General features: G+C 58.1%; 1 protein-coding gene across 8 annotated transcripts in view; it reads right to left on the bottom strand.

Moving 5' to 3' along the window:
- Nucleotides 1–16,265, bottom strand: part of NCOR2 (nuclear receptor corepressor 2) — a 212,453-nt gene that overhangs the window by 172,638 nt on the left and 23,550 nt on the right. For all 8 annotated transcript variants that reach the window (XM_035016825.1, XM_035016826.1, XM_035016829.1 and 5 more), the window contains exon 2: nucleotides 9,911–9,957. The gene's annotated coding sequence lies outside the window, so the exon portion shown is untranslated. The remainder of the gene's footprint in view (nucleotides 1–9,910; nucleotides 9,958–16,265) is intronic.

The raw sequence follows: 16,265 nt of genomic DNA, 5'->3' as shown, positions 1-16,265 counted from the left end.
ACACAATGTTTTTTAAAAATTAGGACGTTGCTTATAAAATCCAGATTTCTAGCTTCTCTGAGGAAGAAAATCAAAATATCCAGCATGCCAGTTAGCCACACTCCCCACCCCTCCCTTTTGCCTCAGTCCCTTCTTTGACCGCATCTGAGTTTGGGGCACCCCTTTCCCCCACCTCGGCCACCTCCCCGCGGCTGTTGGAAATAGCTGAACAAGTACTGGAGGTCTCACTCGGCAAGAGAAAGGAATGCCATTCGGGGCTTCAGGTGACTCCTTCCCCTCGGCTGGCTGTCCTGGTGGCAGAAACCTGCCTGTAAACATGGCCCACACAGAAGGAAGCTCCCCGAGGCATGGTTTGAGCCCCTGGATCCAGCCATTCCTGAACCTGCCTACCCTGAACTTTGCCATTATGAGCACCCATCAATTCCTCCTTGTGGCCCAAACCAGCCTGAGTGTGTCTCCACCATGACTCAGGAGTCCTAACTGCTTCGGGTCTCCCCTCAATTGACATTTGTCCAAGAAGGCCTGTCCTAACCACAGACAAATTCAGACCTTGTTATATACCCCAGGGACAGCCTGAACTCCACATGATCCTTACCACCCTCGATGTCACCTGTTTAACTGACACTCTTCCTCTGGACATTAAACTCCTCAAAGACATGGACAATGCCTGATTTTTCCATCATTCTGATCCTAGTGGCCTACCAATGTCCAGAACATTCCATGTGTCCAGTAAATGTAAGTTAATCAATAAGTAAAAGAACAAAAGGGAGAAGCAAAAGCGCTTAAACCTGGTTTCTGCCTTAAGTGTGAAAAGAGCCCAACCCCCGAGGTCTAAAGAACAGCCTCAGATCCAGAGAACCACTCCTGGTGCCCCTGGGTCCGTTCAAGCCATTCTTGAAACATTATGCCCTCAGGGCCTTTGCACAGGCTATTCCCCAACCTACAACACTCGTTCCTCTTCTTTTCATATGCCTGCTTCTTTCTCATTGTCTAGGTCCCAGCTCCAATGTCACCTCCACAGAGACCACTCTTGATTCCTTTACCTCAAGTGAGACCCCCCAAAACCAGAGTTGTCCCCCACCCTGCATTATTCCACAGCCAGCATACACCCGTCTTGCAATACCGTGTTTGTTTTGTGCACTGCCCATCTCCCTCTCAGCCCATGGGATCCACGAGGCAGGGCCCTGGCATCTTGTTTGCTGTGTCTACACCCCCCGCTCCACCCCAGGAGGCCATAGGGACACCAGGCTGGCTGCAGGGAGGCAGAAAGCAGACCCCTCATGCCCTGACCAGTCCCGCCCAGCCTAGAACAGCTGACGCATGCCTGAGAGCCCTATGTGGCACACGGAGCCTGGCCCGTGGCTGCGGCAGCCCTGCCAAGAGCTGCAGTCTGGTTCCAGGCTCACGGCTGCAGGTGGCGCCTGCACAATCCCCACAGTTCAGAGCAGGTGCGTGGACTCAATCTGCCTGGGTTCAAATCCCACCTCTGCCCACTGCCAGCTGTATGACCTTGGGCAAGTCACCTAACCTCTCTGAGGCCCCGGCTTCCCCACCAATAAAACACAGCTGATAAAATAAGAGCACCTACGTCTTGGGGTTGCCACAAGGAGTACACGGGTAGATGTCTAGAACACACTCAGCTCACAGCATGGCATAGACTCAATGCCCAGGCATCATTAGGAATTAAGTTGATGTTAACGATGGTGATCGTGGCAGACCCTCACGTGACGCCAAGGCAAGCAGGCGGTCTGGAAATGTCAGCGCTTGTAACAAATACAGTATTTGCTCATGCTAGGTCCTGTCTGGAGTGTGGTACTTATACTGATCCCCACAAGCGAAGGTTATTATTGCTCAACATGCCTGTTCCAGTCCTTCCAGGCAGCCTCCCTAGATTGCTCCCTCCCCCAGGGCACCAAGAAGACATGCAGTTCTTCATGTGAGTCTGTCCTCAATTCCTCTGCGTCCTACTGTAGTGAGGGGCAGGGAGAGCGCCCAAACCCCACGAACCTGAAGTCAGCACAGGGGGAATGCAAGCCCCAGGCCAGCCCAAACCACAGCCTCTGCCAAAAACACAGGCCCCATCTGGCTGCATGAGCACACCCCAGAAAGTGAAGGGTGTTCCCTCCCTGTGGTCTGCAGGACAACTCCTCCAGGGAGGCCCAGGCACACCAAGGGCTCAGAAGGTCAGATGTCCCAAGACACAGGGCAGAGCGTGAAAGAACAGGTGTCAACGCTGGCTGGGGGTCTGGGGCCTGCATGTGATAACAACACTGTCCCCAGCCACCCCCGCATCCCCTCTGACCCCGAAATGATATAGGCACAGCCAGTCTCCTCTTCCCACCAGACAGCTGGGCTTGCCAGCCTCGGACACGCAGGGCCCCTTCAAGAAGCCAGGAGACTGGCTTCACTTCTCAGGCAAGAGAGGCAGCCCCTCCGCAGTGGGGACTGAGGTGGTCTCGGTTCCCCAAATCAGGGGGGAAGAGCTGGTTAGAATGCAAGCCCCATCCCCACCCGCTCCCAGAGCCTGGTTTGCTCATCTGGGAAATGGGTCTAAGGATCATCAACACAGGACCACAGGCGGAGTGAGGAGTGCCCAAAGCGCCAGCAAACCAAAGCCACCAAAAGGGAAAGAGAAGATCTAGAAAGAAGAGGGCATTTTTAATTTCAGCAATGGGCTTGCTTTGTCTTTAAGTGAAAAACAAACATTTTTATTTTATGGTTCAGAATGGTTTCTGTTTGACTTATGGCCATCGTGGAAGGCATGACATAATCTTTTCAGCATTTACGCTTCTCGAGGCTTTGAGCCACCCTAGATTAGCCTCTCCCTGCAAGGGTCATGCTGAGGAGACATCAGTAAATGCATAAAGCACAGGGACAGCAGGGGAAGTCCCACTCAGGATGACCTGGACACTGAGGCAGGAGAATGGGAAGGATGTGGGCCCCCAGGTAGACAGCCTGGGTTTGAATCTCACTGGCTGTGTGACCTCAGGCAGGTCACTCAACCTCTCTGTTCCTCAGTTTCCTCATCTGTAAAATGGGGATAATAACAATCTCTCTGCTTTACAGGGGTTGGGGAAGATTAAATTATAACATGTAACGTGCAACACGATTACTATTACAAACTCGGTTATTATTACTGTGATTTACGGCAATTTCAAAACTTGCGTAGGTTTTTAAACCCGACTGCAGGATGAAGACAAGTCCGCCTGGATCCCTGGCGCCAGGGGGGCCCCATCACCAGGCTCACTGGGAGCCCCGCAAGGCAGCGCGCCTCCCTCCCCCTTCCAGCTGGGGCAGGGATCACTGTCAGATGGAAGGAGACGCATGTCGGAGCCAAAGATTAAAAACAAGTACAATTATCGGGCAGGCATCCATCCATAATTATGAATTTGATGTAATTAGGCACCCCACTAACTTCATTACTTATTTATTTACGGGATTGCTTATTTAATTTACGGGCCTCCTTCCCCGAAAAGTCATCTTAGCTAACACCCCTCAGGCGAGGGAGGAGGAGGAGAAGACTCCCCTCTTTGTCCCCACCCCCATTCCTGGGCTTCTGTAGGTCATGCTCATGCCTTGCCCCAAAAATACCTCCCCAGAAGGCCTGCGTGACTTTGCCCAAGATGACGGGATTACGCAAGGCCTGACGTTCACTCAGCAGTGCCGGTGGACGGGGCCTGACCCGGAAGGCATGGTACCTCCACCACACCCTCGCTCTCCGGCAGAAGAAACCCTCGGGGAAGAGGGGAGGTTCTGGCCCCGCCTAGCCATCAGTTCTTGGCTCGACCCTCCGCACCAGCAAAGACGGCAGTGCAACACATGGGCCTGGTCCTTCCCAGCTCCAAGGAGGAGAAAGAGCACTCAACTCTCACAGAATGACTTCAGATAAGTCACCTGAGCGCTCAGAGCCTCAGTTTACTCATCTATAAAATGGGAGTGTTAAGAACAACTCCCACAGCTAGCTAACCCTAAAAACCCAACTGTTGCCGCCCAGTATCCCCCTGGGTGTCGGCCAATGCAGTAAGGCAAAAAAAAAGGCAGTTAGAGGCACAAAGACTCATTGGCTTTATTCCTAATAGCCCCAAGCTGGAAACAACCTCTATGCCCATGACTCATGAATGGATAAATGAGCTGCGGCACATTCATACGTGGGATATTACTCAGCAATAAAAAAGGAGGAGTTACTGATACATCCAAAGACACGGATGAATCTCAGAAACAGGCAGAAAAAAGCAAAACATACCAAAAAAAAAAATGCATTCTTTATAATTTTATTATGAAAATCTAGAAGATTCTAGAACTTCTGCAGTGGCAGATCAGTGGGTACTTCTGGTGGGGGAACGGGGATTCTTTTGGAGTAGATGGAAACACTCCGCGTCTTGATCGTTGTGGTTCTTAGATGAATGTTTTCAACTGTCCAAACCCAGAGAAGTGAACCCTTAAAATGGATGCGTCTTACTCCAAATGAATTACATCTCAATAAGGCTAATTTTTGTTAACCACAACAGAGAAATACAGACATAAATCCAGCACCGCTAACCCCACTCAGGTGCCCAGAAACTACTTCCCCACTTCCCGGTCGGGTCTGCGGCTTCCTCCACTGTCCACCCAAGTTACCCCCAAGGCCCTGATTTATGAGCCCTGGACAAGGAAGGTCAGGGTTGCATCCCAGATTTATCCCTTCCTTGCTGGGTCATTTAGGGCAAATCACTTTGCCTCTCTGCCTGTCAGGCTCCCCATCTACAAAAGCAGGGTTATAAATAGCACTCTCCTCAGAGAGTTATTGTAGAATAAAACGAACCGAGGTGAAAAGCACCAGCTGCAGGCCGTGGCATACAGCAGGGGCCTCATTATTGCTGCCGTAAAATTGATGAACGGGCAAGCACCAGGCCCGGTGTGGACAAGACTGGCCAGGATGCTTGCCTGCCCCCCACAACGCACACAAGACCCCCAGCAGACAAGACTCCAGGCCTAGGTAGCTACCCCCATCACTGAAGGCTCCTGGCTGCCGGGGCTCCAGCATTTAACTGATGCCTGGTGTCCAGAACAGGACAAGGCTCCTCGACACTCCACCCAGGAGGGCAGACACAAAAGGACGGGGGCCACCCGTGGGGAGGGGCTGGCCCTGAGGGCGGCACAGTATCCCCAGAGGTCATTTTGGGACAGGAGCCGGCCAGCAGAGAGGACGTCCCCGTGGAGAAGGGCACCTTGGTGGCCATCACATGGACACTAACTGGGGTAGGACAAGGGTCACCCCAGAGCCCCCCATTTAGGAAAGAAAAAAGATAATAAAAGGATGGTAGGGACTGGGGGGGAGCTTCTGTGCCAGCTCACATGCGCCTGCCCGCCAAGGGCGGCCCTGCTCCCTGCTACCCTGTGAGTGATGGAGCGGGCAGGCGGCGCCTGGGAGCCATGGCAGGAGGGGGCGTCCCCCGGGCCCGATTAGAGGGCCAGCCACAGGCAGACACGCTCAACTGTCAGCCCGGTCCTCCCAGCCCGCCATCAGAGGCACCATTAATTGCTGTCATTTGAGGGTGGCCTGTGGGGAGAAGGAGGGGGGTTGTGGGAAGGGGAGGGAAGGAGGAGGGAGTTATGGAGGGAGGAGGGGGAGGAGGGGAAGGGAGAGATGGAGGGGAATGGAGTGAGGGGCAGGGGGAGGAGGGGAAGGAAGGAAAGCAGGGGGAGGGACAGCTTGCCCAAGGCAGAGAACCCCCATGTGCTCACCTCCTCCACCCAGGGGAGGGACGCGGCCCCGCCCAACCAGGGACAAAGCCAGTGGACCCGCTGCCCCAAGATGGAGCAAACGGGGTTCAGAGAGGTGTGATTCTGCAGGGCCGAGCCCCACAAACCTTCCCCCGCAATCTCCTAGCATACACACCTGCACACTCGTCTGCCCACAGGATACTTGGTCCAGATCTTCTTCCCCAAGGTACCCAGAAAGCCTGGCTGCCCCAGTCCCCCACCTGCGATCAGCCTCCACCCAGACCCAAGCCCTTGCCCGTCATCTGTACACCACCACGCACCACACCGCAAGGGCAAACCCCACCTGCCCCCTGCGCCCGGGCTCCCACAGCTCCCCCACCTGGGATGCCAGGAGCCCCCCTCCCCCGCCACCCAGGTCAAGACCTCCACCTGGCTTGGGGGCCACGTCCTCCAGTGACGAACACCAGCACAGGGCCTCCAGGGCCAGGCTCCCTGAGTTCAAGCCCTCCCCACCTGCACGCTTGGGGACATCACATCAACTCCCTGTGCCTTGACTGCCTCACCTATAGAACAGGACACAACAGTCCCCATCTGACGGGGTCGCTCCGTTAAACGAGACAATCCTACGAGGTGCTCAGAAGGGGGTCCCAGGCGACGGGAGTGCGGCGAGTGTTTCTGCCGCTGTCACCTTCCCGTCCTGGACCCTGGTCCTCCCTGGCCTTCCGACATCTCCCCTGCTACCTCTTATTTCAGAAATGGCTGCTCCCCCGGCCCCGGCTCTGGCCCCACCAGACCACCTCAGGTGAGGGGCTCAGAAAGGCCCTCGAGCTGCCAACGGGAGCTGCGGGGCAAAGGGTCCAGACAGCGCCTCTCTCCACGCCCCCCCATGCCCCCCTCCCCGCTGCCCCTGCCTGTCCCCAGACAGGCCTTGTCTCTGGGCTGAGGAGCCACTTGGGCCCTGCCAGGGGGGCTCCTGGGACCCCCTCTGCCCCCTCCCCCATCTGTCTACCTCCCTCCTTCCTCAGAGGTGATGGATCGCCCCAGAGGAGGAAGCTAAGTGCTTGCAGACAAAAAGCCCTTTTATCGTCCTCGGGTGGGCCACGGCATGACAAGCAGATAACTCAGCCATGGGAGGAAGGCTCCCCATTAGGCCAGTAAGGCAGATTGATGGAGGACTAAGAGGCAGAGGAGGAGGAGGAAGGGAACCCCCCCCCCCCGCCGGGGCAAGGCTGCCTTCCTTCAACTTCAGAGGCACCCAAACCTGGCTGGGCTCATCACCGTGGGGCGACAACCACCAGGGTCGCCCACACCTCCCCACCTCCAAGATGAGACCTACCGCATGGGGTGCAGGGCCCGGCTCAGGCAGCAGGCACCCTACAAGCCTGTTTATCCCTCCTGCTTCCTGGAGGGGAGGGGGCAGGGGGCAAAGAGAGAGGCCTGCCCCAAGGAAACCCCACCCATATCTCACACGGTCTCCTGAAAACCAAGAGGCCCATTCCACACAGCCTCGGAGCCTTCGAATGAGCTGTTCCCTCTGCCTGGGACACCCTTCCTCCAGAGACCTGCATGCTCCCTTCCTCCCCTCCTGCAGGTCTTTGCTCAAACATCACCTTCTCAAGTGGGACCACCCTGACTCTCCCCCTCAATTTGCAACTGCAACCCCCAGCCCACCCATACACTTCCCAAACCCCTTCCTCCGCTGGTTCGTCATGCCCATGCCCACAGGACACACTGTGCGGATGTGACTTGCTTACTATCTGCCTCACCCAGGGAGGACCGGATGCTGGTCGACCCTATTCACAACTCCTTCTCCACCACCTGGAACAGCACCTGACACACAGTAGGTGCTTTAGGAATAATTGTTCTGTGAATGAATATATTCTGAAAAGGAAAAAAACCTCTTGCTAGCAGCCAGGTCTGAGTCAGAACATGCTGAGCCCTGCTATGAGCCCAGCAATGCCCTCAATGACCCTGTAGGACACCCATTTTACAGTTGAGGAAACCGAGGCACAGAAGTGGATTCGCGCCCAGGTCTGCGGGAGGCCCACCTGCTGCAGAACCACCAGGGAAGCCAGGACATCAGCCTAGGGCTGGGTATCAGGAACAAGGACTGAAGCTCCCCCTAACTGCCTCTCAGCCTCAGTTTACCCCTATGCAGAATGGGGCTGCACAGGGGACCCCAGCTGTCCCTCCCAGGTCCCCACCTACACCCAGTATGGCTCTGACTTGGGGGGGGACAAAGCTGAGAGGTGCTTGGGAGCCCAGAGTGCCTGATCTCAGCCCTGCCATGGAAGCTGCCAGTCAGGCTGGGCGCTCTGCCGGCCGCTCAGCCTCCCTCAGACCCTCCTTAGGGACCAGGCCCGGCTGACGCTCCCTCCTCACCTCCCAAAAGAACACCTCTGTCAGTAAGAGTTAAAGAAAGACAAGGGAACAGTGAACAAGCACTTACCACCTGCTAAGCACCACATGCTTACAGAAGCCCATGCCCCATCTCTGGAGCCTCAGCAGGCGGACCCGTGCTCAGTGCCACGGAGCCACGGAGCCACGGAGCCAGGCTAGCTGCCAATTCTAGGAGGCCACCCCGACTGACACTCCTTCCTCCAGGGCATGGGCTGGGGCTGGGTGCTCACCTCGTGACCCAGGACCCCCTCCCCACAACCCCTCTGGGAGGCATCCTCCACTAGGTCTCCAAATCTTCCAACTCTCGGGGAGGGGAAGGGAGTGTCCCTGTCATGCCCACCAGGGTCTCCCAGGACCTGGCCTTAGTCTTTGCCAGGTCTGGGTCAGCAGGATGTCCTCCCCAAACCAAGCCCCATGACTCCCGGGATGGGGCCAGGCACAGGGAGAAGGGGCCGTGGATTCAGCTCCCTCTGCGACAAGTCTCCCAGCTGCTTAAAAAAACTACAAAAACACAGAAATCTTGGCAACAATCCACTCATCACCAATCCTTGGGGGCCGGGGGGGCGGTGGGCAGGGAGATATGGATGCATCCCCATTTTATAGATGGGAAAATTGAGGCACAGGGTGGCAAAGGGCCTTGCCCGGAGTCACGCAGATTAAAAGTGGCCAAGAGAGACCTGCACGCAGGCAGCCAGGCCCCAGAATCCCGGCTCAGGAGCACTGTGCCTCTCCCAGTTAAAAATCAGTGTAATACAAAAGACACTGTGCACCAGCCAGGCCAATGTCCGAATTCCCAGCTCCAAGCTTTTGTCCACCATGCATGACCCGTTCCTGGACCGCCTTCCCTCTCCCTTGACATCCCAAACCCTGCCTGTGCCCATTTGACCCCTCCCCAGTCCCCCTGGTGTGGGAGAGGCCCCGCCGTCCAATGTACCAGGTGGAGGGCGGGCAGTGGGCACAGACCTGCCCAATATGGGCCTTAGTCTGCTTGCTGCCAAATGCGCATGTTGGGGAAGAATCTGCCAGGTTCCCTGGGAGGGTCAACAAAGGGTTCAAGTCCCAGGTCTTAGTTTCCAGCTGAGACTCAGGACAGGTAACCCACCTGTACCTCAGTTTCCTTGTTTGTAAAACGAGGATGGCAGCCCGTTTGGGGGGGGGGAGGTGTTGCTGTGAGACCCACACAGGGAAAGGACTAGCTGTGACATCAGCTTGTTGAGCACCTGCTCCGACCATGCCAGGCTCTGTTCTAAGCTCCTTTCGTCGTCACTGACACACTACGAGGGGACACTGGTGGGGCCCCCAGTTTACAGGTCGGGAAGTGGAGGCAGAGGGAGGTGCAGGGAGTTGCCCTGGGCGCCCAGCACGAGCGCGGCACTGCCAGGTTTGGAACATGGGTCTGCTGTCTCCCACTGGTACCACGGCCACGGCGGCACACAGGGGTCCAGCCTGAGGACATCCTCCAGCACCCGCCATCCCAACACGTGGGCCTTTCCACAGGCCTCTTCCTCCCCATGCCTGCGGCCACCTTCACACCACAGAAGCAACGTGCCCATGAGCCCCACCATCCCACACCCACACTGTCAAGGACCGCCCCTTCTCTCGGGCATCATATCCCATCCCCAGGGGCCCCCAAGTCCCCCAAGCAACTCTGGGGCACCAGATCCCACCACACCAGGTCACACTGGGCCCCCAACCCCATCCAGCAGGAGGAGTCTGGTTTCCCCAGAAATTCCCGCCCCCGCCCATGAGAAGGTCCCAGCAAGCTGAATCTGCTGGAGACAGAGAGTGGGGACAGCCATGAACCTACCAGAAACGGCCTCCAGCAACGCCGAGTCCTCAAAGAGCCCGGGAGTCCTGCAGGAGGAAAATACGAGTCTCGTTAGTAAAAAGTCAGCAGCCTCCACACATGAGCTAAGTATGGCATGGCCACGTCAATGTGTGGGTAGGGATGGCGCGGCCCACTGGTCTGTGCCTGGGGCGCTGGATGCGTTAGGCCAAGCACTTCCCCGCCACAGCCTGGCGAGGCGGGCACTCTACCACAAGTGACAGAGAGGGACACTGAGGCTCAGAGGATCAAAGTCTCCTGCCCCCCACCCCCGTCAGACCCCCGCCAGGAAGTCACAGAGCTGGGACTCCAACCTGGGCTGTGTGGTTACAATCAGCAGGGCCACCAAGGAGCTGGGGGCCCAGATCACGGTGTCACTGTGAACCCCCCCATGAATTTCCCAGAGGGCCCTGTGAACACGCGAGGGACCCCTGAAGGAGCGCACCTGCTATTGTCACTCAAGAATTTCCGCATCACCATTCAAGTCAGAAACAGTCAGGTGGAAACTCGTGTCCGGAATATATAAAGGACACCCGCAAAGAAATAGGAGAGAGCCAGTCAACCCAACAGAAAAACGGACCAAAGACTTGACGGCACTTCACAAAAGTCAATATACAAATGGCCCGTGAGAACATGAAAAAGTGCTCGATTTCACTCATCATAGGGAAAGCGCAAGTTACAGCCATCAGGGGCCACCGCACACCCACCTGGGAGGCTAAGATTAAAGACAGACAGACACCAAGTGTCTCGTGACCACGGCATCCAGCAATCCCACCCCTGGGCCATTCCGCAAGAGAAATGAATCCACAGCTCACAAAAAAACTGAGAACAATCCAGCCGTCCACCAACAGGTGCACCCCAGAATACCGCTCATCCCCAGTAACAAAGTAGGGGTGCACACAATCAGGGGCAGGGACCTTGGGCTCTTGTGCCGAGCACCGACACCAGGCTCAAAGGGCTGCACGGGGCTCCACGCGCCCTCATTCCATGCACACGATTCTGGGAAAGGCAAAACTCAACTCTCACGTGTAGAGAAGCCCACAGAGGTGGTCACCCCAGAACAGAAAGGAGATTCCTACAAAAAGCCAGGATGCTGATCACCCCGGGGGCCAAGGCGGGGGGCGACATGGTGTGTCCACTTTATAATTATTCATTCATCTGCACCCATGTGTTTTTGTGTTATTGTGTTAGCTTTTACACACACAAAAAAAAAATGTAAAGAAATAGTACAGTGGGCAGAGCACTGGGCAGAGAGTCCAGAAAGCTGGCTCTGGTCCCCCTAACAGCTGTGACCTTGGGCAAGCCCCCAGCAAGCTCTGAGCTCAGACTTCCCATCCAGAAAATGGGCCCACTCCCCACGATGTCTCCATGGCAGGCTCATACGCCGACATCTCAATATCCAGTGGGCCTTCCAGGACCCCCTTCTCCACCCGTGCAAGCGGGGACGCCCGCTCTCACAGCGCTGGGGACAGCTCCATGCAGGGCTCGGGCTCCGCAGCCAGGCTCCCTGGGTTCAAACAGGGACTCTGCCCTTCCTAGCTGTGCACCCTTGGATGAGTCGCTTCGCCTCCCGAGCCTCAGTATCCCCATCTCTGAAGTGGGGACGGTGGTAAATGCAAGGGCCTCAGAGTGGATGTAAAATGCTTGCACACCACAAGTGCTCAGTTACCGCCGGGCGCTACCATTACCCCTACCCACGGGCTGGTGGCGAAGCTCCAGGAGCTTCAGATCCCAAAGAGCCCTAAAAGGGGCAGCTGAGGGTGGCTCAAGGGGGACAACCCCACCCTATCTTTTCATCCCCTTCTTTTTTGTTGTTGAGGTTTTTTTCATTACGATGCCCCCAGGCTTGGCCTTTGGTCCTGCCATCTACAGAGGCTCCAGAGACAGGCCCCCCGCGGGAAGGCTGGGAACACGGAGGGCCCAGGCACGTCCCCATAGCCATACAGAACTGGGTTCCCAAAAGCCCCGTAAAGGGCTCGGGCAGGGTCAGGCCCAGTGGGCGCTCTCCCCAGGCCACAGCTGGGGGCTCAGACCCCATCTTCTGTGCAGCTTCTCCCAGCCCCAGCCAGTTCCTCTGCAATCCCCAGACACACAGCACCCGGCAGCAGGGGGTCAGGACCAGCCCGGCCCGCCCCAGGGTGACACGGCCCAGGGGGGGGATACGGGCCATCTCCCAGCAATGACTGAGCAACACGCAAGTCCAGAGAGCAGTTCCCAGCCTAGAGAATTCACCCGGGCTTCCCAGGAGAGGACACAGGGGTAGGGGGGCGGGTGGGAGCAGAGAACAGAGGACTAAGGCCTGAGGTAGCAAGGAACTTAGAGCCACACGTGCGAACTCAGGGAGACACGGCTGGTCACAAAGAGCCCGGCAGGCAGCAGCTTTACTCCCAGAGCGGTGAGACCCTCAGGAGGGTTCTGCATGCCCAGAAGGAACAGGCGCCCACTGGGATTTGGAGAGAGCATTGCAGCCGAGCAGTGGAGGGTGGAAGCCGGGGACCAAGGGGAGGCTCTGGCACCAGCCCAGGAGGGTCCCGGGCAGAGGCCGGATAAGTGGATGGGACGGAGCACCCCGCAAGGAGAACCCACCAGGCAGGCAGGGAGGGAGGGAGCTGGGTGGCCAGCTTGGACCGGGGTCAGGGAGCCCTGGTCAGCTCTGGGTAGGGGAGGGAGAAGAGAAACAGAGCCCCCTGCACCCTGTCTGTGTTCCAACAGCTTCTCACGGGCACTCGTGTAATCCTCATGACCCCCCAGGACCTCTGCTTTCCAGCCCAGGCAGCTGAGGCTCAGAGAGTGGAGGTAATTCACCCAAGGTCACACCACCAGAAAGTGAAAGAGCTGCGATCTGAACACAGGATCACACCCTTTGGGTCTTGGGAGCCAGAACACGAGGCAGGGCAGCCGGGGAGGCCGTTGCTCGAGTTCCCCCAGCATGGACGGGGCTCGCACCTCCCTGGACAGAGCTGCATGTCCCCAGGACCTCCCTGTGCCCTGGGTCCTCTGCCCAACAGCCTCGGGGGCCCAGCCATGCTCCACGCCCCTCAGCCATGCTGACACACTAGTTCACGCCCGTGCGCACACTGGCTCACAGCCTCATCCCCTCACGTGCTCTCACCCTGGTCCCTGCTCAAGGGCACCTCGAGCTCGCTCACATCCGTGAAGGCTTCACTCACTGAGCACGTGGGGGGACTGGGCGCCCTTCCTCCTCCGCTCCCCTGGCCGCCCTGGGCTGGCCCAGGCCACAGATGCTGAGTTCCAGCCCCTTCCTGTCCTCCTCTTCTCCCAGGGGCTGACCAGATTTGTTTCCCGGCAAAGCAGATCCGAGGAGGGCTCCTTCTCCCAAACCCACTGCAACTCCAGCTCAAGGACGCCAGTGAACCCCAAGGCCCGTGGGCTGAGATTCGTCCCCCCAACCCCGCAACAAGCCCCTTCAGGCCTCTGCCAAATGCACCCTCGCTCTCCTCCTCTGCCCTCCCAGAAGGAGCACAAGCACCACCTTTTCCTCCTCTGGGAAGCCCGTCCAGATCACCCCCGCCACAGAGGCTGGCCCAACGTGTCCATCTGCCCAAGGCCACAGAGCCCAGAGAGGACAGAGCCAGCCGAATTCAAACCCCAAGGTGGCTGTTTCACTTCGACCAGGACACCGTCACCCTCCAGCCAGTCACAAGCTTGACAAAGCCCCTGCACAGGGATGCAGCCATGAACACAAACGCCCCGGGCTCCAGGGGACACGGGCACGCCCACCCACACCCACACCCCCCACAGGCGCATCAGTAAATGAACAGGGTGACTTCAAAGAGCAGTGACGGGCATAAACCAGAGAGAACCTGCAATGAAGGGTGTGGGGGGCGGGGCAGGGATGGTCTCCCCAGGAGGTGACACCGGAGACCGGGCTGTAGGTCTAGGAGCAGCTGGCCCTGCAGAGATAAGCAGGAAGGGCACTCCAGGAGGAGGGCACAGCAAATGCAAAGGCCTAGAAGTGGGAACCAGCCAAACTGGAAGCAGTCAGAAGGGCCAGGAGGTGGAAAGCCGGAGGGAGAGGGCTCCTGGGTTTTATCCCCAGGGCAAGGCCACAGGGCTGGAGCGGCACAATGTGATCTAACACAAAACTGAGTAGGAACAGTGTGAGGCAGGGCTGGTGAGGACAGGTCTAGGTCAATCCCCGAGGGCTTCTTGGAGGTAGCGACCTCCTGCCCAGGCCCAGTCTCGGGCCTCCTCCTGCACTGGAGTCTCTCTTAAAGTCAGAGCCTAAGGGCTCAGCCTCTGGGCCAGGTAAGCATCGCTGGCTGGACTCCAACACCTCCGGGCTTTTCCCACCAGGCCCCACCGTGGCCACCCAGGGGCAAGCCCCCAACCCTGCTGGCCCCTCGAGGCCGTGGTGTGACGCCAGGCCTTTACCCCCACCTGCTTCCGAAGCAGGAGGCTACAAGCACCCACCCGTGAACACACGGAACAAATCCTCTCTCCCAACCCAGCCTCCTCCCGGCCTGCCCTGCAGGGGCAGCACCGTGGTCAGGGCCCCGGAAGGCACATTTTCGAGGTGCAGGAGAGAGAACAGGTGTTGACAGAGCACCCACGGTGCCCACAGACAATGGGCGAGGTGGGGCCGGAGGCAGCCCGGGTTCCAGTCCTGCTCAAGCCACTCGTCTCCCTGTGCCCCATCTGTAACCCGAGGGGTGGGCACAGTGTCCCCACCCCCCTGTACGGTGCGGTGCCCGCTGAATAAGCCAACACAGAACAGCCCACAGCATAGCATCAGTGGTCAAAAGACTTACCGTCACAGCAAGCACTTTCACCGTGTCCCCCTGCTTGGGGACTCAGAGCAGTCCTCCAAGAGAAACAGGGAAAGGGAGACGGGACCCCTGTCCCAAGGGTCTCAGCTGGAAACTTATGGAACAAGGGCTAGAACTGGACGCTTCCTTGACTCTCCTAGGACGCCAGCAAATTTCTCCCTAATGTGCTCATTTCACAGTGAGGCAGACTGAGGCCCACAGTGGACAGGTCTGTGCCCCTGTGCCCGCAGCTTATCCTGGTACAGATGATAGCAAGTGGTCTCTCCAGAGATCTCCTACACATTCCTCAAAGCCCAGCTCTGTCATGCCATCTCCCCTCCCCCTGCCCCCAACGAGTAAGCCTTTCTGGACAGTCCAGGCATGTTCTGGCCCTTGCTGCCACTCCGCCCAAAGGCTCTGTCTGGCCACCCCCAGAAGACCCTGAGTCCCCCAGGAACGGAGCTGATCCATCCCTCCCTGAGGCCACAAGTCTCTACCCAAAGCCAGATGCAGAATGGGACCAGCAAGGCGAGGCTCAGAGCAGAAGAAGCTGGGTACACAGGAGGGGCGCACACACAGTTGAGTCAACACCATGGGGTGCAGCTGATGGTAGGGCTGAGAGAGGGCCTGGCACATAGTGGGCCCAACCAGCTCACAACAGACCCAACCCAGCGGCCAGCACACAGTGGGTGCATCACGGGGCTACGCACACAGTGGGGCCCTGGGTCTGCCTTCTGTCTTCCACCAATCCCCTCCCCCGACACACAAACCCCACCCCCCACCATGCACCTTCCACACCCACCAGAATCCCACCATGCGTACAAGCCCTCTTCCTCCAGGCAGCCCTCACTCCTGCAACATTCAACCTGACAGCAGCCACAAAACCAACAGCTAATAATAACAGTGCTCATAACTAACGCTCAGCTACTCAGTGGCAGCCCCAGGCCGAGCCTTTACTTACTAAACTCCCAACAACCCTTCCAGCGGGTTCTTTACTGATGAGAAAACAGAGACCCAGGGAGGTTGAGTCGGAGAGTGGAGAAGTCAGGATGGGAGCCCCGGCAGTCTTAACCCCTGCACCGGGGCTGAGCATCAGGGATGTCACGGTCAGGGGCAACCCGTCCCTGTGTTCGCTCAGACTCTGGGCCAGGCAGCACGGATCCAACTTAATCCTTCCTGCAGCCTCTCTCTAGAGCTGCTGCTGCCCGGCTCCCCGATGGACAGACTGAGACTCCAAGAGGGGACCTCACGGCCGGCTGCCACTTCCCCCGTGGTCCCCACGGTCAGGACAGACACACAGACTGGGACCCTACAAGGAGCAGGGGCGACGACGCACCGGCAGCATCCCGGCCCCCAGGCATCGCCGCCTGCCCAGGGCAGCTGCAGGCAGGGCTGGGACCAGGCGGGACCCTCAGGGCCAGCGCTCGGGGGGAGATGCTCCGCCTGCAGCCCCCGCCTTCCCATCTCCAAGCCCCTCAGCAAGCACGGGGCAAGTTCTACAGAATCGCCCAGAGCCCGGGGACCACCGTGGGGCCTGGCCCTCCGAGGAAAGGGAAGGGGTGCCCATG

The sequence above is a fragment of the Mirounga leonina genome, unplaced genomic scaffold (assembly GCF_011800145.1).
Source record: "Mirounga leonina isolate KUSES-001 unplaced genomic scaffold, KU_Mleo_1.0 Mir_171, whole genome shotgun sequence".
NCBI lineage: Eukaryota > Metazoa > Chordata > Mammalia > Carnivora > Phocidae > Mirounga > Mirounga leonina.
This window is presented reverse-complemented; position numbering and strand designations above follow the sequence as displayed.